We start from the raw sequence: 27,486 nt of genomic DNA, 5'->3' as shown, positions 1-27,486 counted from the left end.
AGGAGACAGAAACTGTGCCAGATTCTTGTACCAGGCACTCTAACTTTTGCTAGAAGTGCTGTTACCACGAGCATGACTTGCAAAATTTCATATTAACTTCAATTTGCCCCATGTTTCTATTGTAGAACAACATGTGAACACTTTGCTAAGAAATAACATTTTCCTCCTGGACTCTAGACACAAACAAATAGAAAATAACTTTACTAAGAGTTAAAATATTGTTCGAAAAGTAGCAACATCTTTTGGTTAATGAGTCCTTAGTCCAGACACGGCAGTTTTGAGCCACTGTAGATGTGACTGTTTCATGTTTTTTAGCTGTTAGAACAAGTACCCCAGGTTAAATTTGCGAGACCTCTTCAGTTAGTACAGCACTACCTGCCGACTAATTAACAGGATGCTTCTGGATGTTTTGCCAAGTAGTTGATTCCATTTTGAGCACAAACTTGGCAAAGCACCCAGAAGCACACTATTTTCAATAATTAATCTCTCATATACTGTGTGTCACTTTTTAAATTCCAACTATCCTAGTAACATACCAGAGTTATCAGAAAGTAATTTTCTCACACTGCCAAAAGAGACAGGGCCTCCCCCATAAAAAGGCAAACGCTCATGCGTCAGAGATTTTCAACATGTATATGATACCTTATAGATGATACTTCCCGTCACTCACTAAACTGTCTTCGTAACGGGTGGTATTGTCAACCGTAATTCTTTTAACGACTGCCAGTTAGATTTGTGACTGAACATAACAGCAATAAAATTTCATTGTCATCTTTGCTCTGCCTACAGAACAGGTGTCATTAGTATGCAAGTAATGCATATTAGTCAGTCAAAATATCTTAAATGAAGATCTTGAATATACTTCACACTTCAATGTTTCAAGTTAACCTTTTTAACATTAATTCTGTCAGTCTACACAGTTTATGTCAGTAAATGTACATCCATAATATAGTAAAATTTATTTCAAATATGTTTTAATCTGTAGAAGCACACTTGACTATGTAAAAGAGATATGTTTCCTACAGGAAAATTAAATAGAACTTTGGAGATAAGATAGTCACCTGTATGAATATTAAGAGCTCAGATGGCAAGCCAAGAAGGCTGCAATGTGGAAGACATATATAGATGGTCTATACAATATAAATGGACTTGAGGACAATATTACAGAAAGGGAAGGGAAAGTAGATGAGGATGAGCTGGGAGATATGATACTGTGAAAAAAATTTGACATAGTACTGAAAAACCTTAATTGAAAGAAAGCCTTTGGAGTAGGTGAAATTCCCTTATCATTAATTAGCACTGTGAGAGAGCCAGCCATGTCAGGTGCAGGTGCTGACAGAAGTAAATATTATCAAATCATCAGTTAATAGGCCATGGCTGCAAAATACTGACAAATTATTTACAGAACTGAAGAAACGGGTACAAGTTGACATTATGGAAGATTAGTTTGAGTTCTGGAGAAAGGTAGGATCATGCTAAGTTAAACTACATTTATACCATTTGTAGATTTAGAGAAAATTTTCAGAATGTTAACTAGAATACATTCTTTGAAATCTTGAAGGTAGCATGAAAATATGCAGGGAATGGAAGGTTATCTACAACTAGTACAGAAGCAAGACTGCAGTTATAACAGTCACTGGACATGAAAGGTAAGCAGTAGTTGAGATGGGAGGGAGACAGAGTAGTGGCCTATCACCCATGTTTTTCAGTTATTCAATCTGTACACTGAACAAGCAGTTAAGGAAACCAAGGAGAAATTTGGAAAGGGAATTAATGTCTGTGTAGAAGAAATAACAATTTTGTGGTTTGTCGAGATCACTGTAATTCCATAACAGACAGCAAAGGGTTTGGAAGATCAGCTGAATGGAATGCATAGTGTTCTGACAATAAGTTATAAGATGAACATCAACAACAGTAAATAAGTGTAATGAGATGTAATCAAATTATATAAGGCAATTATGGAGGAATGAGATTAGAAAATGTGGCACTAAAAGTAGTCAACAAATCTTTCTACAGCAACAGCAAGAAAAATACCGCTGAAAGAGAGAAATTTGTTAGCATGTAATATATATTTATGTTTTACGAAATCTTTTCTCAAGTCAATTGTCACGAGTGTAGCCTTGTATGGAAATGAATTACGGAAAATAAATAGTTCAGACAGGAAGAGAAATAAAGTTACACAATTAATTTTCTGTTCACTTGCAGATAGATGTCTGCAGCACTGGCACACAGAAACCTTTTGCCACAGTATTGTAACACACCAGTAGAGGAGAAAAACAAAATGGCACAGACCACTAACAAAGCGGAATAAGTAGGAGGGGTATTCATAAAGTTTTAATTATCACTTTCAAAAAATAGTTGTATAGATATATAGCTTGTTGCACAATCTGCACTGCATGGAAAGACTACTGTAAGCACTGTACCTATTTATTTCTCTCCAAAATTCCATTCACAACTTGAAACCTGATCAATAACAAAAAATTGTCAACACTAAATCTACCAAAGAATAGCTTCATTACAACTCAGCTGCTTGACCAAAGAATAATAAATATGTCTGTATTCGTCGTCTATAGCAGGTGCTTTCCTCAGAGATCTCCCCCTCCTGGCAGAGTGGAGCTCCTGGTATGTGTTGATACTTGTGAAGAACACGCTGACCTGTCCTTGTGAAAGTAGTCGGTGTTTGTTGCTCCTCTACAACACTGTCAGCAGCTTATCATTGTATGCTGTCTATAATGTATGTTTGTTTTGCTTCAGCATCTGGAAAGATCCTAAATAAGGGGCTGCAACTGCATGCATACCATATCCGTTCTTAACATGACGTGCGAGCACATTGCAATGTCCTTACGTATGAACACTTTTCATACATCATGTCATGAGGCTTTGGAAGGGAGCAGTGTAGTTATTAACCTCTTAATCTACTGCAGCACATACGGTGGCTCTGATGATGTATCGGTCAGTTGTGCTACATAAAAATCCATCAGTTGGCACAAAGTTTCCCCACGAACCATTTGAGTGCTGGAGGCCTCCATGTCAGTCTTAAAGGCTTTCTGCAGCCCCAAAAAAACTAGTGGCAAGGCTGTCACCTTTGAGTTATTGTGGTACATAAATGCAGTTTTTAACATCCTGTGCCATTTCTCCACCATCCCATTGTTTGCTAGATGGTGGCTGATCCTGTGGTGATGTTGGAATCCACATAATGTAGACAGCTCTACGAACAGGGTCAGTTCAAACTGTTGCCCCTGATTGGTGGTGATGTGATATGGACATCCACCAAATCATGACACCTATGTGTTTACGAAGGCCCTCAAAAAATGGCTCTGAGCACTATGGGACTTAACATCTCAGGTCAGCAGTCCCCTAGAACTTAGAACTACTTAAACCTAACTAACCTAAGGACATCACACACATCCATGCCCGAGGCAGGATTCGAATCTGCGACCATAGCGGTTGCGCTTACGAAGGCCCTCCGTTTAGTCTCTGCTGAAATGACTCTGACAGGTACTGCCTCTGATCAACAAGTATACCTGTCTATTGCTGCAAATGAATAACAGTACTCCTCAGATGGCGACAGTGGGCCTTCGAGGTCTATGTGCACAGGGAAAAGTTGATTTGTTGCTTCTGGGGAGTCTCCTACAGTCTTGTGAATGTCTCTGCTATAGTGTGTTTACAATAAGTTGCGACTTTTGACAGTTCAGCACAGAGCAAGTGGAGGGACGCATAGTTGTCAGTGTGTGTAACATGCGTGAGCAGACGTCGACAGTATAATGCCAGTCCTAGTCGCTGCGGAACATGGCAGGGTCACTTGACTGCATGAACAACAAACTGGCCGATCTGCAATTTTTCTGAAATGATTTTATAGAAACTATTTGGTAATAAACTCTCATTCTCTCACATCCTATAGTTGAAGCTGTCAGCTTCATGACAAACCACCTATCATTTTGTTAATAGTCATAGTTACTGTGATATTTCAGTAGTAGGTAAATTACTGCAAGAAATTCTTAGTTTGCAGTGCAAAATAGGTTCCCTATGAATTTGTGTTTGATGCATGTTAGGTTACCTGTTGCTGTGTATTAAATGTACATAATATATTGAATTACTCTTTAAACTTGCCAGGATATCACTGTCTGTTTCCAAACTTGAGAAAATGGAATGTACATAAAGCACTTTGACATGAACTCTTGGGTCAGTAAAAAAACTAGAATGGAATATTCATAAATTTCTTGTATCATAAATGTTTTGAGATATCGAAACAAGATTTTGGCAAATGAAAATGATTATGAGACTGTTCTGCCATATGATTAATAAGTGGGATTTCCTTACAGCAATATTCAAGTGACTACAGATTTTTTTCAATGAAATAACGTAATTATTGAGGACCACGATGAAACAAGAACTGCTGTGGGTTTTGTAACAATATAAGCTAAGAAGTTACATGTTTATTTGTGTACTGAGAATTTGCTGTTTCATAAACTACTGACCTGACTTACACTAAGTTGTTAGTTTAATAATACACTATTTCAGGATTCTGTTTCAATTTCGACTGCATTTCAATGTTAGTGGGATGAATATTTCCAAACTATACTGTGTTTTAACAAGAGAAGCAGATTTTAACATGGAAACAGGTGAAGTTACGAATTCCTCAAAACTCATCACAATCCTTCATGAATCAATGTCTCCTCAACTACCTTTTTGGTATTATGGCTGACACCTCAAGCCCAGCCCTGTCGTGTAACATTTGCAGTGGGCTTCTTTTATCAGCATTTCAGTCTCAGTGAGTGTAAACTTCTTCCTGTTTTTTGCCATGTTACTTTTCACCTAGGCCAATATATTATGTCAGATTTAAATGAGCATGATATGGGTGAAGCCAGATTAAACTACGTACTTTACCATTATCCAGTTCGTCGACATGGTATCGTGAAGTTTTGGATTGTAAAACACTAAAAGTTTCATTAATGTCACCTTATACGTGCTAGGTTAAACTTCATCTCATGAAACATTTCTTTGTACCCAGAGAAAAATATCCACTTTCGGCCACTACGCTGTTGGAGCTTTATGCATCACAACAGAGTGGCACGGCGTTTTGTCCATTACTATTATCAAATTCTGAGGTATGTTTTGCAGCAGAACATTACCTTCCCACCTGGTGAATGTGTTCTTGGATGACACTTTTATTGCAAATCTCATATTCAAAAGTACTGCACTGTTGTCATTAATGCAACGCCAACACAAAACACTTATTCACGATACCTGATGACTACAGAACACTTCGACACCAGAAAATATGACTTTACTACAAGAGCTGACAAACACTGATGCATCTAATGCTTGACACCACAGGCTACTGTTTACTCGTGGTGTGGCAAAAGGGGCGCTTTACCAGCCGAAGTGCTGGTGCCTGGTGTGGAAAGCCAGCTTGCCATTGGTGTTACCTGGACAACGGTGTCACGTCCCCCCTCTGGTCAGTTAAACGTCAAAAGTTGCAACTGATTTTAAATGCACTATAAGATTACACTTTTGACGGGGTCAGCACTTGCTCACCATCTTCCAGAAATTTTTCTTTACACCAGGCCACAAAATTTACTTCATCAAGAATTCAAACAACAGAAAATCCAGGATGGAATGTAACAATATTAAGAAAAGGAAAGTTGCTACTCATCATATAGCGGAGATGCTGAGCCACAGGCACAACAAAAAGACTATCACAAATAACGGTTTTGGCCCATAAGGCCTTTGTCAAAAATAGACGACCAGTGGATACAATTGCCTGACACTGTAGTCACGTGTGCGTGACGTGTATGTGTGTGTGTGTGTGTGTGTGTGTGTGTGTGTGTGTTGTGGTCTATTGTTGATGAAGGCCTTAACAGCCTAAAGCTTTAATTGTGAGTGTCTTTTTGTAGTGCCTATCTGCGACTCACTATCTCCACTATGTGGTGAGTAGCAACGTTCCTTTTCATAGTATTGTTACATTCCATCAACAATTTGATGGTTGTGTTAGGCCGTGAGTCACACTGAATGAGTCCCTCCTTGCATAATATCCACACTTGCTGGAGTTTAAGGGACATCGAGTTGTCCTGCAATAATTGCTCTAGATGTCCAACCATGGCTTGCTCTGTTCTTAGCTGATCATAATCTGCTGGTGTATAAAATGCACCGACCCTTGAGAACAAATCAGCCATGATACTGTGCATCCATTTTATGAGCTTGATATAGGTGTTAAATTGCCCACTGAATTCCAGCTGGTGGAATGGCTGTGGAGAACAAGCTTCTTTCCTCCCCCGTAATGTGAAGGTAAATGACTTATGATCAGTACAAACTGTAAAAGGCCAACCTTTGACATACGAATGTAAGTATTGAAATGCCCCATAAATGGCCAGCCGCTCCCTGTCATACACACTCAACTTAGCTTGTGCTTTTTTGAGGAAAAGTCCTAAAGGTTTTCAACTATGCTCAACTTTTTGATGCAGGGCCATACCAGTTACAAACTGGTTGGCGTCCACTACAACTGTCAATGTCACATTATGAGCAGTGTGTGCCAAAAGGATTGCTTCTTGTAAATTGTGTCTTACCTTCTCAAAGGTCTGTTGCATGGCAGGCATCGGTGGCAGGGCCTGTTTGCAGTAGTGGGATGTTTTTAATGGCCTACACATTTTCTTTGAGGACAGATACCCAACACCGATACTTCACGCCCTAAGAATGTGACTTGTTTTTGCTGGAGGGCACACTTAGTGTTGTTTATTATTAGCCCATACTTCCTGATTACCTTGAACGCCATCTTCAGTTGGTCTTCATGTACTTCAGCCATTTGTGAAAATATCAATACAGCAGAGGCTGAATCAGGTTATGAAGGCAGTCTTGCGAATGTCTGCTTCAGCCACTAGGAGCTGGCTGTAGGCCAGTCTACCACGCTGAAAACTTGGGTTCTGTCCAACACATTTGTAAAATCCCGTAGAATGGGAACAGGGTAGTGGTCAGGGAATGTCCTTGCGTTTAGTGCATGATAATCCCTGTAGGGTCTCCAAGTGCCTGAATCCTTTCGGACCAGGTGCAAGGGCAACACCCGCAGGCTATCTGATCTCCATACGATGCCCGCTTCTAACATGCTGCCAAACTCTGCTTTTGCTCCTGCAAACCAGTTTGGGCCAGTCTTCTCAGCCTTTGAAAAACCAGTTTACCTGCTGTGGTTTTAATGTTATGCACAGTGTTATGAAGCACCTTATGGCCCAATTCTGGTGAAACTGCATTATTAAGTAAGCAACAGCATTGCTTGAAACTCTGCTACAGCACCCATAGTTACCTAACTCTTCTGTCTAATTTGTGCTGTGCTCAGCTGTAGCTGTAGCCCATGGTGGTGGATAAAGTCTGCTCCCAGTATTGACTTGGGCACTTCTGCTAGTACGAACTTCCACTTGAATCTCTCACTGAACTTGATATGTACTGTTACTTATTGTTCACCATATGTCTTAACTAGTGAATTGCTGGTGGTCATTAGATGAAGTGCTGCACCCACTATTTCCTCTTAAGTACGTTTATGTGGCAGCATACTGATATCTAAGCCGTATCAACTAGGCCAGGACTTAACAACTGGCCGGTTTTGAGCGCGAGTACTCGCCTCTGCTCAGGCACGTGCTCGCGAGCAGGTGCAAGGTCGCGGAGTAGGGAGGGAGAGGAGGAAGGGGAAATGCGCACGCACGTTTGAATAGGGCCGCAGCGTGCCTATTGAATTCGTGCCGACTGTGTAATGTTTAAAGTACTACTATCAGCTCTAACAGTCACTTCGCTGGTTAAGAATCATGTCAAGTCGCCGTTGTGTAACCACAACCATGCTTTCGCAGTTCAACCCCCATTGGGAGGAATTGTATCTGTTTACAGAAAAAGATGGTGTTGCAAAATGTTTAGTGTCACAAAACGCTGAATTCTTCTAGGAAACTTAATTTGCAGCGACATTATATGTCGTACCACGCGAAAGACTACGGAAGTGGAAAATGTGATGGACCAGATCATGCACAGGAAGTTATTAAACTTAAAAGAAAGCTATCCGTAGAAGATCTGGACGGCGAAGAAAAATCAACTGAGGCAGCTCTCAGAGTGAGTTACAAAATTGCTTTGCTTTTAGCAAAATCCCTGCACCCCTTCACTATGGCGATTTAATAAAAGTATGTCTGGTAGTTGCAGCGGAACATTTGAGTCCATATCAAGTTGAACAGTTTTGGATTGTGCCATTATCTAACATGACCATTATGCGTCGCATACAGGACATGGCAGACGACGTCCAGAGCCAGCCTGCAAATATCTGTAAAGATTTTATGGTGTATTATCTAGCTCTGGACGAAAGTGTTGATATCACTGGAACAGTGCAGCTTGCCATATTTATTAGAGGTGTTAATAGAGATCTTCAGGTGAGGGAGGAGCTCCTCGATGTAGTAGCCATGAAGAACATTACAACCGGAGGTGATATTTTAAGTAGTGTTGAAGAAAGTGTTGAAAATATAGTATTGTCGTGGAATTCTTTAGTTTCAGTGTCTACAGACGGTGCACCAGCGATGACAGGGAAAAAGTCAGGTTTCGTTGCGCTGTTGAAGGAGAAAATGCAAAAACTGACCGTGCCAAATGAAATAAGGGGCATTTACTTTGCGATCCACCAGGAAAACTTATGTGCAAAGAGTATCACTCTAAAAAATGTGATGAGTATTGTTGTTCGTACAACCAATTATATAAGGAAGCATGGGCTACAACACAGGCAATTTAAAAGCTTTCTTGAGCATGAAAGCCAGTATGGTAGCCTGCCTTATTACAGCGAGGTCCGCTGGCTTAGTCGTGGCGAATTATTAAATCGATTTTTTTGCCTATTAGATGGGATAAATATGTTCATGGAAATAAATAACATGTGTGTTCCTGAATTGAAAGAGCCTTCATGGAAATGTGATCGCGCGTTCTTAGCAGATTTAACTAGCCATCTGAATGCTTTGAACATTTCACTACAAGGTAAAGATCTGCTAATTACTCATTTCGTAGGTCGAACACGAGCTTTTAAAATGAAATTGACGCTTTGGGTGAGTCAACTGGAAACAGGAAAACTAGCTCATTTTCCTAAATTATCATCTGTGCAAGGTGTTCACAAAGACTGTGAACGTTATTCACATAGTTTAGTTGCCCTTAAGGAAGAATTTGATCAACGCTTTCAAGATCTGACAGCACTAGACAGTGATTTTGATCCGTTCTCCTCTCCATATTCAGCGAATATTGAAGAGATTCATCCTGAGCTGCAACTAGAAATTATTGACCTCCAGTGTGACATAGAATACAGAGACAAATTTCAGAACAAGAAAAACATTTTGGAATTCTACAGACACTTTCCTCAGGATAGATTTCCTCGTTTGCACAAATTGGCGGCTACAATAATATCAATGTTCGGTTCCACGTATGTTTGTGAACAACTGTTCTCTGCAATGAAATGTAACAAGACGCGCCTGAGAAACGCATTGTCTGATCGAAATTTAAACTGCACGCTGCGCCTACAATGCACAAGAACAATTACTCCGAACACAGACGCAATTGTAAAGAGCAAAAAGTACAAGATAACCGAGAATCCCACACTTCAGTGACATCTTTTATTGTGTAACAGTTCACAAATTAATACGAATGTAGAGGAATACACTAAGCTAATAAAATTATGTGGCACGTGTACATTCTCCTTTATTTGTTTCATTTGTCGCAGTAATAATTCGTGAGTGATATCCCTGCAGGTGGCCGCAGATTTACATTGACTGGTGGCAGCTGTTGTGTGCCCCACGTGACTCTCCCCACTCTCCGCTCTGGTCCGGTAGTGGGGGTAGCGTGCTCGCGCTGCTCTGTGCTCGCGCCTTGCTGCTCACAACTTGCTCCGAGAGCACGTATGTTGTGAAGCCCTGGACTAGGTAATGTCAGTTTGTTTATTGCTCCTTTACGTAAAGGTGCCCAGATAATGTGAGTAGTCAAACAGTTTTCTCTCTTGTTGGATGTGAGGTCTGCCAGTTATGCAAAAAACCGTTTTTCTCAGTACCCAAACATGCTTCGGCACTGGGTACTGAGAAAAACAGTGTTTTGCATAACTGGCAGACCTCACATCCAACAATTTTAACTGCAAACATGGCCAATACAAGGAGCTGCAAATCAAAAGATGGATAGTTTTCTCTCTGTTGTCCTGGCTAAACTCTCTCACATAATTGGTCCAACCATGGGTGCAGAACCTTGTTTGTTTCCTACGATTTCACACTCAGTTACTATGGTTGTAGTGATTGTCACCTCATCTGTATCTTGGTAACTTTCAGAAAACATACGGCCTGCTACGCTTACTGCACTGCACTGAGCTCATTCGGGAATGAGGAACGTGAAGTGAAGCTAGTAGCCCTTGAGCCTAACTGTTTGTGGTATCAACATATAGGTTCATCTCATCCCACCTGTGCCTGCCTCTGTCGTCCAGGACAGATATGCCACTAGCATAGACAGCTACTTATGCATTATGTCAGTCTGTAGCTTCACATCACGGAGTTGCGCATCAACATTAACTCTCAGCACTTGCCTTATAGGCTGCAGCTTCCACAGCGCTGTCGCCGTCCACATCTTGTGTTATTGCTGCTCTGCTTACTTGTCCCACTACTGCATCTCTTTTATCCGCATTGACAACACAGAGTTGATGTTATCAGAGGTACATGTGACAATCACCGCCTTCAACAACAGTGGCATCAATGTGAGTCAAACATGTCTTAGTGTATCTCCTCTACAATATTTCAAGAGATGCTGCCAAAACTCAGAAGGTGTCCTATTGACAATATGTTCTGGGTGCACGACCTGCTGCATTTGCTGGTCTATGGATGTGCATAGACACTGTATTACTGTATGAGATTTTCACTCTGCAGCGGAGTGTGTGCTGATATGAAACTTCCTGGCAGATTAAAACTGTGTGGTGGACCGAGACTTGAACTCGGAACCTTTGCCTTTTGTGGGCAAGTGCTCTACCATCTGAGCTACCCAAGCATGACTCACGCCTCGCTGTCACAGCTTTACTTTTGCCAGTATCTCGTCACCTACTTTCCAAACTTTACAGAAGCTCTCCTGCGAACCTTGCAGAACTAGCACTCCTGAAGGAAGACATTGCGGTGACATGGCTTAGCCACAGCCTGGGGGATGTTTCCAGAATGAGATTTTCACTCTGCAGCGGAGTGTGCACTGATATGAAACTTCCTGGCAGATTAAAACTGTGTGGTGGACCGAGACTCGAGCTCCTGAGTTTGAGTATAGGTCTGCCACACAGTTTTAATCTGCCAGGAAGTTTCATTGTATTACTGTGTCTCTCAAGTGAAAGTACCAGTCTCATGTGGGCATTTAAATACAACATCTGACACTGCCTCTACCGTTTGTGCATCCAGGCTATTGACAACCACCATGTACTTTGTGTAATCTTCTGTCATGTTGTTCAGCATGAATGCTAGATCCAACATGGCAAACCAAACCTCAGGCTTCTCTGATAGCAACTTCAACACTTGTCTCTTCATTCAGGAACTCGTGACCACATTACGTGCCACTGTTCCACTGGCTGTTGCCGAGGCTGGCTGTTTGTAAGGGTGAACTCTTGTCATCCTGTACAGTGATTTTCATTTGCAGGTCTTTAATTTGTTTCTCCAAATCTCCAAATAGCCATGAAATTTGTCGTTCTATCTGACTGCATCTGGCTTTGTAATTTACCGTTTTGTCTTTCTTTTCTGGTGTCACCAAGTCATAGGTATAGCTAGCTGCACTAATAAAAATGTCTTTCTATTTGTGCTTCCCACAGTTATGTAATCCAAGTGCTAGCCAAGCCTGACAATGCTTAACTTCGGTGATCTGACAGGAAATGGTATAAACCACTGCAGCAAGACCAGTGTCAAAAAATTCATTAAGCAACTTTAGTTTTGCGAGGTGGTACTTAAAATTTTGCCTTTCCTTCTCTAGTATGCTGGTGTTATCTGCACATCTCTGTGCTATTTTCTATGCACTGTCCATCAACTGACTAACTGAGTGGTTGCCTTTTCTCATTTTTGTTAATCATCTCATTATGCATATCACATTTTGTGGTTCACTTCCTAAAAGAATACGAAACATCCTCATATTATTTTCACTGCATTACAAAGAAGCACGGAAAAATTTATATGTGGTTCTGGTTTTAGAAATTTTTTTGCAGCATATTGCAATTTTTGTTTTTCCTATTGACTCCTTGGTATGTTTTCCTGTGGTGGAAGATGGCAGGAAATGTTTCCCCAGTAGATATTTGCAGTAAACCCATAGTTACCACTACCTTTCACTGTCTGCCTCACTCCAGATCCATACGCTGCACCAACCAACAGGCACAACTCATTACTTTTAATTATACAGTATTTTTCTGACAACTTACACACCTGAATTACATTCCACTTTTCTACAGAGCAATTATCACTTTCATACTCAACATATCCTTGGGTCAGTAGTAATGAAGCATCTGTTGTTCAGGAAATTGTGAGCTAGGTGAGAGGCAAAGACCTTAATGTGTAAACACAAAGCCCATTGTGTAGAAATAGCACTATCATTTGTGCAGTTGTATCAAAATGACGGCAACAAATTATTGCATAGTATTTGCACAAATGATGAATGGACAACTGTTTGATTTATCTTAGGAATTTAGGTGAAGTTGATGCACTGACATGTTGGTTGATGGTCCTTCACGCAAGACAACATTCATGCTAACTGTATTAGCATTAAAACAGATGTTAGTTATTGGAGACAGAAAATACATTTCATTCACCAATGACTTGCACAGAAGTGAAACACAGAACATTTAATGTCAGAGTTCCCATATACAATCAAACTTATTTGTCAAATCTGCTCTTATAGAACCATGGATGTGTCAACCAAGCCCGTACACAATCTTACAAGTTTGCCAACTTAATTTCACTTCTGAAGGAGGTGCTAATCATTCACGTTGTATTCTGAAACAATTGGGAATCAATACAAATGCAAATAAAACATTTCTAACATTGACTATGGCAACGTCTTGAAAGAAGGGAAAGAAGAAGAAAAAGAAGAAAACAAGATGCTCATCCAGGGAATGGTATAAAATGAGAGAGAAATATACACAAGTAAATCTACATTGTACTCAGAACCTGATGACTACATCAACTTTCTACAAATAGACAGCGAAACATTTAACATCTTGTTTAGAGTCACTTCACCCTCACACAGAAACAGAAAACACAAGCATGTGAAAATTATTTCTCATTTACTTGGTCCTCCAATGACATTTTGTTAAGGTATTACAATGTGGGAGCATATAGCCTACATATCATGTGGAAGAACCAGAGAACTTTGATTTTTACTTTATTTTATCTGTATTTTTTAAAAATTTTTAATTGTATTTCCACTTGTATGCCGTGCACAGAATTTGTTCTTAATCTCTTCCTGCATAATATACAAGGTTATTATAAATGACTGAAGCGATTTCATAAATTCACTGTAGCTAGATTAATTGACATATTGGCACAAAACTCAAAACACATAGATAAACTCAAAAATGTTGACAACAGGTACCGAGAAAGTGTATGTTGGGCTTGAAAAGCATTCACATCTGTCTGTCATGACAGTGCAATAACACTTCATAATGTAGTTCAACGAAGATACACCAAATGCCAATTCCATTCGGCAATGGTATGTGCCATTTAAAGCATCAGAATGCTCTGCAAGGGGAAATCAATAGGTCGGCCTGCAGAAAGTGAAGAAACGATTGATCATGCGTATAAGAGTTTTGCACGTAGCCCATAGAAATCGACGAACAGAGCAAGCAGAGAGCTGAACATCTCACAACCGACTGTTTGGCAGATCTTAAGGAAGCGACTGAAGCTGAAACTTTACTGCTTCCAATTACTACAACCCCTAACTCCCAATGTCAAAGTCAGACTCTGAATTTTTGTCACAGTTGCAACAATTATGGAAGAAGACAGTTTTGTGAGAAACCCCTCTTCAATGGTGAAGCAACATTTCTCGTAAATGATACAGTGAACAGGCACAATGTGTGAACCTGAGGGACAAGGAATCCCTATGCTATTGTACAGCACTGTCTCATGGTTTAAAGCTTATGGTACCTTTTTTTTCTGCAAAAAGACTTTTACATGACACATGTATTTGGACATGCCGGAATATTGGTTCATGCAACAACTGGAGGCCGACAGTGTGCTCCTACCAACAGGAGGTGCTCTACCCCACTCCCACCATGATGTTCACAAATTCTTAAACAGAAAATTGGGACACCGATGGATCTGTCATGATGGGGCTGATGATCAGCAATTCATGTTAGGCCTCCACACTCTTGTGTGAAGTTACATGAAAAATTCAGTGTTAACACCTCCTCTACCAACAAACCTACCAAACTGCGAGCTCAAATCAACAGTATTTTTGAACCGATTGATAGGAACATGCTACACTGAAATGGGATGAGCTTGATATCTGCAGAATCAGGAGGGGTCACATATGAAGCACTCTTATCAATAATAATAATAATAATAATCATAATAATAATAATCAAAGATTTTTGATTTTGTTCTACTTGTGTACAAAACCCTGTGATAATATGTCAAATAACATAGCTACAGTAAATCTGTGAAATCATCTCAATCATTTATAATACCCTCGTATGGCTGGGAAAGACAAACCACCTCTATCGTTTTGGTAACTGCTAGTACTATTTTTTTTATCCTTGATCATTGTTTCCACAGTTGTAAAAACTCACAATACAGTGGGATAAATTGTAGTAAAACTCTTTTTCACTACACATGTGGCGAAACTTCAACATAAGCAATGACCACTAAACTTGTCAAATTTCCTGTCAATCAAAATTTCTCTCAAACATGTTCTATGTTTGACAAACATATCAAATAGCACCGCACACCATCAAATATTTGGTACATGTAGTAAAGTTCTGAAAATTGTCTGATCATATACGGAGCCCTTTATAATAAAACACTATGGAAAACCATGACAGTCTATTTAGAACAGCATGGATAGGTACACAACGCAGTTGATGAGTTGATTCAGAACATAACTCTCCCACAAAGATTCAGCACATTTTGTTTGTTCATCCATACTATGGCAAAATTTTTCAACTTTTCTTACCTCCCTATAAATTCTTATTTCTTCAACATTTCTGTAATGATGAAGTAGTACAGGCAGCTTTCACACACTGGAACAAACTCCAGGTGACAGACTCTCATGACACAAAGATACAAAAGTTGATCCCACAAAATGATGAAATATCTGAAGGTGTGTATGTTGAGAAGTAGATCTACAACTGTTGTAGCCATTTTTTTTTTAGGGGCCAGGGAAACTTATTTTTTCAATGCAGCTCCCCAGATGGATAAATACACAAAGTACACTCTTGTGGACCTGAACTAAAGACAGTTATTTAGTAGCATGTAGCACCCCCCGCCCTGGTGATTGATGATGCGTTGTGGCATGGGCTTCCCGAGACACTGTGGGTGTTGGGAAGCCCCCCTAACCTACGAGTGCCACCACCAACAATTCTTTGATATTGGGCACAGCTAGATCCAAAGAGACCACATCTCACTCAATAATGTCCAAAACGAGTTCAGCAGAAATGAGGTAAGATGACCATCATTTCCTCTGAGGGTTCCTTAAACCACAATTCAGGAATGACAGGGTGGTAAATTGTTTTACTGCGATTACAAGTTATTTGTGAGATGCTGTGCTGAAGAAACACACAAATATGATCAGATAGTAGGTTCCTGTATCAGTAGCTGGTTAGATACAATGTCAGATGTATAAGGGGTCCTGTTTCACCACATATAAATATCCACCACATGAGACAACCTCCATCACCTGCCTGAACAGTCTCCTGTTGGCAAGTGGGATGCATCACTGCATGTAGTGTTCCCCTGAATTGAACCAAGATTCAACAGCCCTGCCCAACTTCTGCCATGCTTTGAGAGTCCAGAGGTAGTGTTCAGGCATTGTTGCTAATCTCTGCACTCAGTTCCATGCAATGATCAGGGAAAAAAATGTTGTACAATCATTCCTGTACATCAAAGTAAGGTGACAGTTCTGGACAGCATGGCTGCTCACTGGTTCTGTGAATTGGTGAGTGATTTTCTACACTATGGCCACTCTATCAGCTCTTTTAATACAGAATAGTTGATGGCTACTGTCAAGAACAAACTGTTGCACATCATAGAAACTTTGGTGGCACTGGTTTTCTCTTGAGACATACACAGTACACCTTTATCATATCATACATGATATGGGCCTGCATGATCTCAGAGATGGAATAATCCCATGCTCAAGCACCCAATATCAGATGCACTGATATTATGCTAGAGTTTTGCGCAATGGACAGTTGAAGGTCTGATAAAATACCATTTACACATTATGGCCAAACTATTGCAGTTACTATGAGGACAGGTGTGCTCCCTTGCTAACATAGCAGCTTTAACCCATTCAACTGCTTTTATGTGAAAGTAGCAAAAAAAGATCAACAGTGATTCACCTATAATTGAAAATGACGTAACAAAAATGCTGCAAAATTTGTGAACATTCCACTCTCAGTTCAAATACGAATTTAGGGGAAATGAGAGACCAAACTCCATTTCATCTTCAAATCCTCTTTGGCTATTTCGTGTAAAACCATATCCAGTGGCATAGTTTATAGAAAACTGAAATGTGCCACACTACTACTCACTTCAAGAAGCTGCAGACATCTTCTCCTCATGACCTGAAACACTATGAAGTCCTGCAGCACGATTTCAATCCAACATTTGCAGCTGGTTTTTTTTTTAAGGGCGCAAAACTGCTATGGTCATTAGCGTCCGGTCTGTGACTTAGGAAAAGCTAAAAAACGAAACTGGAAACCAGCAGCAATGGGAACAAAACTCAAAAAATTAGAGAAACTAAAAACAGAAGGAAAGCTTTAAAAAACCACTATAGAAGGGGGTTGGTTGTCCCCAAAAAGAGCTTCAAATGACTGATGTCATCTCACTGGCACTAATAAAATCGAGAACGCGATCGGCTGAGCGTGTGTCATCTGCTAAAATGGAAGATATATCAGGCGACAGCTGTAGACGGACGCATAATGGAGTAAAATAGGGGCACTCAAGTAAAAGGTGTCTTACTGTCCACAGCTGAGAGCAGTGGGGACAGAGTGGGGGAGGATCGCCACATAAAAGATTTCGATGGCTAAAAAGACAGTGCCCTATCAGGAGGAAGAGATTCAAGCACAGGGAAGAGCTTTCACGTCTCGCAACTTATTATTGGGAAGTGTCAACCAATGTGCGTGCCATAAAAAAGCAACACGACGACATAAAACACTCCGTAGATCGGCGACAGGAATCATGCGAATAGCTGGCCGAAGAAGAGAGACTGCTGCCTTGGTCGCTATATTGGCTGCCTCATTTCCACAGATATCAAAGTGTCCTGGGAGCCAGAGGAACGCCACAGAGATGTCCCCGAAGTGGAGCAAGTGGAGGCAGTCCTGAATCCGGTGGACCAGAGGGTGGACAGGGTAGAGAGCTTGGAGACTGAGGAGAGAGCTGAGAGAATCTGAACAGATAACATACTGTATCCGCTGATGGCGACGGATGTATTGGACAGCCTGGAGAACAGCGTAAAGCTTCGCAGTATAAACCGAACACTGGTCAGGAAGTCGAAATCGATTTGGGGTGTCGCCAACAATATAGACACTCCCAACACCTAACGATGTTTTTGAGCCATCAGTGTAAATAAATGTAGCATCTTTCATTTGTGCGCATAGAGCAGCAAATGCCCGATGATAAACAAGTGAAGGGGTACCATCCTTGGGAAACTGACAAAGGTCATGGAGCAGGCAGGTCCGGGGATGGAGCCAAGGCGGTGCTGTACCCCCAAGTTGTCAAGAAAGTTTTAGGAAAGCGGAAGGAAAGAGAATGGAGCAGTTCACGGAAGCAGACTCCTGGTGGTAGTAGGGAGGAAGGGCGGCCTGCATACCCTAAATCCAAGGAGGCGTCGAAAAAAATGTCATGAGCCAGATTTGCAGGCATGGAAGACAGATGGCTAGCATAACGACTCAGAAGGACAGCTCGCCGATTGGACAGCGGAGGTTCAGCAGTCTCAGCATAAAGGCTTTCCACAGGGCTGGTGTAAAAAGCTCCAGACACTAAACGTAATTCACGGTGGTGGATAGAGTCGAGACGACGAAGAATAGATGGCCGAGCAGAGGAGTAAACTATGCTTCCATAGTCCAATTTCGATCGCACTAAGGTGCGATAGAGGCGGGGGAGGACCACTCGGTCCGCTCCCCAGGAGGTACCATTCAGGACACGGAGGGTGTTGAGGGATCGCAGACAGCGAGCCGAAAAATAGGAAACGTGGGAGGACCAGCACAGTTTTCTGTCAAACATAAGACCCAAGAATTTAGCGACGTCCGAAAACGGAAGGTTGACAGGTCCTAGATGTAAGGAAGGTGGAAGAAACTCCGTACAACGCCAAAAATTAACACAAACGATCTTACTGGGAGAAAAGCGGAAGCCGGTTTCGATGCTCCAAGAGCGGAGGCGATTGAGACATCCTTGAAGACGTCGTTCAAGAAGGCTGGTCCGTTGAGAGCTGTAGTAGATCGCTAAATCGCCCACACAGAGGGAGCCTGAGACATCAGGAAGGAGACAATCCATAATGGGATTTATGGCAATGGCAAACAGTACAACACTTAGCACAGAGCCCTGGGGGTACCCCGTTTTCTTGGGAGAAAGTACGGGAGAGAGAGTAGTGTTCACCCGCACTCTAAATGTGCGCTCTGCCATAAATTCGCGAAGAAAAAGGGGCAGCCGACCTTGAAAGCCCCAAGAGAACAGTGTGCGGAGGATGCCTGTCCTCCAACAGGTATCATATGCTCTCTCCAGATCAAAAAATATTGCTACCGTTTGGCGTTTCCGGAGAAAATTGTTCATGATATAAGTGGAGAGGGCAACAAGATGGTCAACTGCAGAACGATGCTTTCGGAAACCGCATTGGGCAGGTGTTAAAAGACTGCGGGACTCCAGCCACCAAGCTAGACGGCAATTCACCATACGCTCCAAAACCTTACATACACTACTCATGAGAGAAATGGGGCGATAGCTAAAGGGGAGATGTTTGTCCTTTCCAGGTTTCGGAACAGGAACGACAATAGCTTCCTGCCACTGTCTGGCAAAAGTACTGTCGGTCCAAATTCGATTATAAAGGCGAAAGAGGTAACGCAGACTATGGTATGGTAAATGCAGCAACATTTGGATGTGGATACCATCCGGTCCTGGGGCAGAATAGCAAGAAGAAGAGAGTGCATGTTGGAGTTCCCGCATGGAGAAAACAGTGTTGTAGCTTTCGCGATTTTGAGAGGAGAAAGCAAGAGGTTGCATTTCCGCAGCGCATTTCTTCGGGAGAAACGCTGGCGGGTAATTTGAAGAGCTCGAAATCTCAGCAAAGTGTTGACCCAATGAGTTAGAAATTGCGACGGGGTCCACTAATGTATCATGTGCGGCAGTGAGCCCAGAGACCGGGGAGAAACTAGGCGCACCAGATAACCGCCAAATCCGACTCCAAACTTCCGAGGAGGGAGTGAAGGTGTTAAATGAGCTAGTAAAGAAGTCCCAGCTTGCCTTCTTGCTATCGCGGATGACGCGACGGCATTGCGCACGGAACTGCTTATAGCGCATACAGTTGGCTAATGTAGGATGGTGTCTGAAAACGCGAAGAGCACGCCGCCGCTCACATATTGCGTCATGGCATGCCTCGTTCCACCACGGAACTGGGGGGCGCCGGGGCAATTCGGAGGTGCGAGGTATTGAACGTTCCGCAGCTGAAAGTATAACGTCTGTAATGTGAGTGAACTCATCGTCGACACTAGGAAAGTGACGGTCATCGAATGTCACTGGAGACGAAAAAAGTGTCCAGTCGGCTTGGGCAAACTTCCAGTGTCGCGGGCGCATGTATGGCAGGTGTGGCTGCAATCGAAGGACACATGGAAAGTGGTCACTCGAGTGTGTATCAGCAAGGGCGATCTATTCGAAGCGCTGAGCTAGCGGAACAGTACCGACCGAAAGGTCCAAATGAGAGAAATTTGTCGTGGACGCAGACAAAAATGTAGGGTCCCCAGTGTTGAGGCAAACAAGATCCGCTTGGTGGAAGACGTCTATCAATAGTGAGCCACGCGGACAAGGATGTGGAGATCTCCAAAGCAGGTGGTGGTCATTGAAGTCCCCAACCAGCAAATAGGGGGGTGGAAGCTGACCAAGAAGATGAAGGAGATCAGCTCGTGCCATTGGTGTGGACGATGGAATGTATAAGTACAAAGAGAGAAGGTGTATCCAGAAAGGGAAAGACGGATAGCGACAGCTTGGAAGGAAGTGTATAAGGGGATTGAGTGATAATGGAGAGTATCATGGAGAAACCTTACATACACTACTCATGAGAGAAATGGGGCGATAGCTAAAGGGGAGATGTTTGTCCTTTCCAGGTTTCGGAACAGGAACGACAATAGCTTCCTGCCACTGTCTGGCAAAAGTACTGTCGGTCCAAATTCGATTATAAAGGCGAAGGAGGTAACGCAGACTATGGTATGGTAAATGCAGCAACATTTGGATGTGGATACCATCCGGTCCTGGGGCAGAATAGCAAGAAGAAGAGAGTGCATGTTGGAGTTCCCGCATGGAGAAAACAGTGTTGTAGCTTTCGCGATTTTGAGAGGAGAAAGCAAGAGGTTGCATTTCCGCAGCGCATTTCTTCGGGAGAAACGCTGGCGGGTAATTTGAAGAGCTCGAAATCTCAGCAAAGTGTTGACCCAATGAGTTAGAAATTGCGACGGGGTCCACTAATGTATCATGTGCGGCAGTGAGCCCAGAGACCGGGGAGAAACTAGGCGCACCAGATAACCGCCAAATCCAACTCCAAACTTCCGAGGAGGGAGTGAAGGTGTTAAATGAGCTAGTAAAGAAGTCCCAGCTTGCCTTCTTGCTATCGCGGATGACGCGACGGCATTGCGCACGGAACTGCTTATAGCGCATACAGTTGGCTAATGTAGGATGGTGTCTGAAAACGCGAAGAGCACGCCGCCGCTCACATATTGCGTCATGGCATGCCTCGTTCCACCACGGAACTGGGGGGCGCCGGGGCAATTCGGAGGTGCGAGGTATTGAACGTTCCGCAGCTGAAAGTATAACGTCTGTAATGTGAGTGAACTCATCGTCGACACTAGGAAAGTGACGGTCATCGAATGTCACTGGAGACGAAAAAAGTGTCCAGTCGGCTTGGGCAAACTTCCAGTGTCGCGGGCGCATGTATGGCAGGTGTGGCTGCAATCGAAGGACACATGGAAAGTGGTCACTCGAGTGTGTATCAGCAAGGGCGATCTATTCGAAGCGCTGAGCTAGCGGAATAGTACCGACCGAAAGGTCCAAATGAGAGAAATTTGTCGTGGACGCAGACAAAAATGTAGGGTCCCCAGTGTTGAGGCAAACAAGATCCGCTTGGTGGAAGACGTCTATCAATAGTGAGCCACGCGGACAAGGATGTGGAGATCTCCAAAGCAGGTGGTGGTCATTGAAGTCCCCAACCAGCAAATAGGGGGGTGGAAGCTGACCAAGAAGATGAAGGAGATCAGCTCGTGCCATTGGTGTGGACGATGGAATGTATAAGTACAAAGAGAGAAGGTGTATCCAGAAAGGGAAAGACGGATAGCGACAGCTTGGAAGGAAGTGTATAAGGGGATTGAGTGATAATGGAGAGTATCATGGAGAAGAATCGTGAGTCCTCCATGTGCTGCAGTGCCTACAACAGAGGGGAGATCAAATCAGACTGACTGAAAATGGGAGAAAACAAAGCGGTCTTGGGGACGCAGCTTTGTTTCCTGAAGACGGAAGATGACCGGCGAGTAGGATCGTAAGAGGATCGACAATTCATCCCGACTGGCTCGAATGTCGCGGATATTCCAATGATAATGGACATAGGGTGCTCAGAAAATGGAAGAATGTGACCAAGGTTGCCCTCAATTCAACGACAGCTCAGAGCTTGCGACTGACAGTGTGGAACGGCAGTCAGCCGAAGGCAGAAGATCCTGATCCATAGGTTGTTCAGGAGCAGCTCCTGCCACCAGCGATCGGCCGGTTGATCGGCCGCCAGCAGTGCGCCTTGGCGACACAGAAGACGGCCCTCGGCTACTGCCAGGTGGTGCTGTAGATGAGACACACCGTGGCAGAGGAGAGGAACTGGGTTTCTTATTGGCCTTCTTGGAAACAGGATGTTTAGATGAAGGAGGAACTGATGGTTGTTAATTTGGGTACGTAAAAAATCTTCACGTGTAGGCTCTTTTTTGGAAGTCCGGGTGTCTGACTTTTGGGCTCGAGATTTAGCAGAACCCGATGAAGGGTGAGTCTTAGTGTGAGCAGGCGAAAGTGGGGAGGTTGAACGGGCGATCTTTGCGCTGGCCGATCTGACGACTGTGGCACTGAAGGTGAGATCACAAGTCTGCGTGGCCGCCTCCTTTGTTGGCCGAGGAGAGGCAAGGACAGTGCTGTATTTAGCTGTCTGAGGCACAGTGGGCTTTTGACTGGCGAATAATTTTCGAGCAGCAAAGGTCGACACCTTTTCCTTCACTCTGATTTCCTGAATGAGCTTTTCGTCTTTAAAGATGGGGCAATCTCGAGAGGAAGCAGCGTGGTCACCCATACAGTTGATGCAACGAGGGGATGGGGGTGGACAAGCACCCTCATGGGCATCCTTGCCACACGTAACACATTTGGCCGGATTGGAACAGGACTGGCTGGTATGATTGAACCGCTGACACCGATAGCAACGTGTAGGGTTTGGGATGTAAGGGCGAACGGAAATTATCTCATAGCCCGCTTTGATGTTCAATGGGAGTTGAACTCTGTCAAATGTCAAGAAGACAGTACGGGTTGGAACGATGTTCATGTCAACCCTTTTCATGACTCTATGAACAGCAGTTACGCCCTGGCCAGACAGGTAGTGTTGAATTTCCTCATCAGACAAACTGTCGAGGGAGCGTTTATAAACGACTCCACGTGAGGAATTTAAAGTGCGGTGCGCTTCCACCCGGACAGGGAAGGTGTGTAGCAGTGAAGAAAGCAGTAATTTTTGTGCCTGTAGGGCACTGACTGTTTCTAACAACAAGGTGCCATTTCGTAATCTGGAACAAGACTTTACAGGACCTGCAATTGCGTCGACACCTTTCTGAATAATGAAAGGGTTGACCATGGAGAAGTCGTGACCTTCGTCAGACCGAGAAACAACAAGGAACTGTGGAAACGATAGAAGAACTGTCTGTGGCTGAGACTCATTGAACTTACGCTTGTGAGCAGACATAGTAGAAGATGAGGAAACCATTGCGGAAGTATCCGCCATGATTACCAGCGTCTCCGATGGCGCACTCCTCCCTTGTGGGGGCCCTCTCTGAGGGCACTCCCGCCTTAGGTGATTGTTCACACCTCAGGTCACATCTCTCGAGAAACGGACGGAGGGACCAATCGGCACTTTCGAAAGGTATCAGCTTGAGTAATTACCCCTCCCTGGGCCTGGCCGTTACCAGGGGGTACGTACGTGGTCTACCTGTCTACCGGGGGCGGGGAATTACGCGTTACCCCGTCACCGGCTACGCATGGAAATGCGTGGGTCGGCCTTCAGACACGCACAGGGAGGAAAAAAGAGAAAGGGAAAAACAAAGAAGGGGAAAGGAAAGAAGAGAGGTCTCAAACGCCGCAGCGGAGAAAGGGTAAAGAGAAGAGGTAAGGAAAAGAGAAGGACAAAGGAAGGACGAAGACTTGCAAGCACAGAAAGCGAAGAATGTGTTACATTTTCGAGCGTACGTCTCCGGACGTAGGCACAAAACATACTCCCAGAGGGGGAGAAAGGGAAGGGAAGAGGTGGAGGTGACGGGGGAGGGGGGGGGGGGGCAAAGATGGGGGATGGGGAAGGATGCAGAATAGGAAGGTATGCAGCCCGGAAAGGAAGGAGGGCCACATTAGCTTGGCGTCCCGTGCTTGCTACACAGGTATCCACAAAAGAGTTGTGGACCCCCTGGGGGGTTTTGCAGCTGTGTGTGCTTGGCACGGTAAAGAAAGGTTCTTCACTTCACCTATGACCACATGCTGAAACTGTTTAAAAATTTGAGGAGTGGGTACACATGCTCCCTGGTGTAATTCATCATGTCCTCCATTCAAATAACAGCTGTGAAGCATTTGCTAAATAATGTGTTCCAGTGGATTCCACTCAAAGGTATCACTGTGTTATGTATGAAACTAAATTGTGAGACAGTTGCTGATCTTCAACTTGTCAGACAATTCCCACTTTGCAGAATCTATGAGAACAGAATTGCATAATGAAAAAAAAGTAACTGCCTAGGACTTCATCTAATAGAAACTGAAAAGGTCATCCCCTGCCACATACAGGGCATGCCCTACAACATAATATATTAGCTTGGGGCATAAGTTCATAACATTTTTGTTTTACATGTTGGTATTCCAGTTGCTATGGGTTTATTTGTCGATTGTTGTTTTTTATTTGTAGTTCCCTGTTGCTATCTGAGTTTACAAATCACCATTTTGTCATTTGAAGATAGTGAGTGAAGCTGTGGATGCTACAGATGGACTGTCAAGCAGAGAAATCAGATCATTTCTGACGTATTCTTTTGTTTGCATTCAACAGCGGGGTGACAACAGTGGAGGCAGAAACAATTGTGTTGTGTACTGGGCTTATGCTGCTGTACAGAGCATGACAAGAAAATGGTTTTCCTATTTTAAGGAGGATCATTTTGCTACTAGTGACTCTCCATGTTCAGAAAGACCTTCTGGGTTTGATAAAGACCATTTAAACAAGTTAATCCACAATGATCCACACCAGTGTACTCAAGAAATTTCAAATGTGACAGACTGTGATCATTCCACCATTGTGTGAAATTTGCATACAATGGGGAAGGTTAAAAAATCAGGTGTAAGTATACTGCATGCTCTAAGCCAAAATCACGAAAATTTGTGGGTGCATCTGTGATTGCTCATCATCAATTGGCTCGTGGTCAACAACAACCACTCCTATCCTGTATCATTACTGGTGATGAGAAATGGTGTCTTTATGCTAACTTAAGGAAAATAAAGGAATTGTTGAACCAAAACAAAGCAGCAACTCCCCGCAAAATACCTGCGCACATCCACAAAAGATAAGGTTTTGCAAATGAAGCAACAGTGTGGTGTACTACAAATTGCTTCCCTGAGGTGTAACTACGACTGCTGACATTTTGTCAACAACTGAGACGATTGCAGATGTAATCAAAGAACAATGGCCAGGAAGACTGTGTGAAGTGATGCTACTCCACGATAATGCCTGCCTGTATTCTGCTAGAGGGACAAAAAGCACTTTTCAGGAGTTGGATTGGGAAGTCATTCTGCAACCATATTATTCAACTGATCTAGCACCCACTGACTTTCACCTTTTGCACTCTACCAAACAACCTTTAAGGAACTTCCTACCAGGAAGTGAAAGTGCTCCAAACATGGCTTGATGAGTTCTTTACTTCAATACCACAATTTCTACAGTCAGATACTCAAAAGGGTAGTTCAGCATTGGGAGATCATTGTAAATAGTAAAAGAGTTTATATTATTGATGCCCCAGGAGAAGATGGAATTATTGCAGAACTATGGAAACTAAATGATGAAAGATTAACAGGAAAAATCCAGAAAATCATATTAAACATTTGGGAAACAGAACAGATCCTTTCTGAATGGAAATGCGCACTCATCCATCCACTCCACAAAAAAGGGGACAAAACTGAACCAAATAATTACAGGGGTATCTCACTCGTGCCGGTCACATATAAAATCCTGTCAAAAGTTCTCATGAATAGATTAGAAGAACAAGCTGACCTACAAATAGGAGAATACCACGCTGGTTTTCGCAAGGGACAATCATGCATAGAGCAGATCTGGAATCTGAAAATGATTCTCCAGATGAGCACACCTGAAACACAGTGGTCACTTTCATAGATTTTAAAAAGGCCTACGACTCAATAGACAGAGTAGCGCTCTGGAACACGCTGGAAGAATTCAGCATTGACAGAAACACAAGAGCAATCATTCGGCAAAACATTAACTGACACAATCTCCAGGGTTAAATTTGTGGGGGATATCTCTGAACCATTTGAAATCCAAACTGGAGTGCGACAGGGTGACGGACTTTCACCATTACTCTTTAATATCATTCTTGGAAAAATTATCAGAACATGGGAAAAAGAAGTCAAAGAAATCCAAATTGGCATTAGAAAAGATAACAGATTCAATGTGAAGTGTTTAGCTTTTGCAAATGATCTTGCAATCCTCACAAATAATAGAAAAGAAGCCACTAACGCCATAGAGAAGTTATAGGAAATTGCACAAAGAACTGGCCTGCAAATCTTGTATGAGAAAACGCAGAGACAAATTGCCTATTGAGACAACCCATGGGAAAATTGTACAAATACCACATTTTAAGTACCTGGGAGAAATCATCCAGCCATCAGGGATCAACCTAAAGGCCAATGAGGAAAGAATAAAAAAACTGCAGAAAGCATATATACTCACGTGGAACTATTATAACAAAAGGTCCACATCCATTAACGCAAAATTGAGGCACTACAACACTGTCGTAGTTCTGGAGGCTCTCTATGCATCTGAAGCAACACAAATAGGTGGGCAAACTAAAATCAAAGAAATAGAGAAACAAGAAAGGAAAATTCTCAGGAAAATTTTTGGCCCAATACAAGAGCAAGGAATCTGGAAGAAGAGACCAACATCAGGATTATATAAATACACAGACAAGATTACAGATACAATAAGGAAAAGAAGAATGCAGTTCTAAGGACATATCCACAGGATGAATGAAAACAGAATTTCAAAGCAAATTCTTAAAGTCATCAACTCAGGCAGAGGAAAAACAAAATGGATAAAAGAAGTTGAAGAGGACCTCAGACAAGCACACACAACAGTAAATGATGCAGAAAATAGAACTGAATTCAGGAACATCATCAAAAAACATAAATTTGACACCACAACACAGAAGAGACCAGGATAGAAATGGACAGCAGAGTGAAAGAAACAACACAATGAACACATGAAAAAAAATTGTGCTCAGAAAAAACATAAACAATCATCATAAAGGAATTCAAGTTCAAACACTCTCTTTAAATGGGAATAATTGAAAATCATAATTTTTTATTATTTTGAGCTTTCCCTCATGACAGAGGCTTATCTCCAACATAACAATTTACTTGGAAATTACAATACAAACAATAAATTTTCAAAATATTCCTCCAGGTGTTTTGATCCTGTGTGTCCTCTTCCTCTGCGCCCATTCTTCTCATTGTGTGCTGTACATTTTGGAGCCAGGTGGTCATAGGTCATCCTCTTCTTCTTCTCTCCTCCGGTTCCCACTGCAGTATCAATTTT

The 27,486-nt window shown here is 42.6% G+C and overlaps 1 protein-coding gene across 1 annotated transcript in view; it reads right to left on the bottom strand.

The window, feature by feature from the left end:
* The window catches only part of LOC126483622 (protein XRP2-like), a 51,790-nt gene that overhangs the window by 738 nt on the left and 23,566 nt on the right, over positions 1–27,486 (bottom strand). The window lies entirely within an intron of this gene.

Source organism: Schistocerca serialis, chromosome 6, assembly GCF_023864345.2.
Source record: "Schistocerca serialis cubense isolate TAMUIC-IGC-003099 chromosome 6, iqSchSeri2.2, whole genome shotgun sequence".
Taxonomy (NCBI): Eukaryota; Metazoa; Arthropoda; class Insecta; order Orthoptera; family Acrididae; genus Schistocerca; species Schistocerca serialis.
The sequence above is the reverse complement of the archived record's forward strand: the minus strand, read 5'-3'. Positions and strand labels throughout refer to the sequence as shown.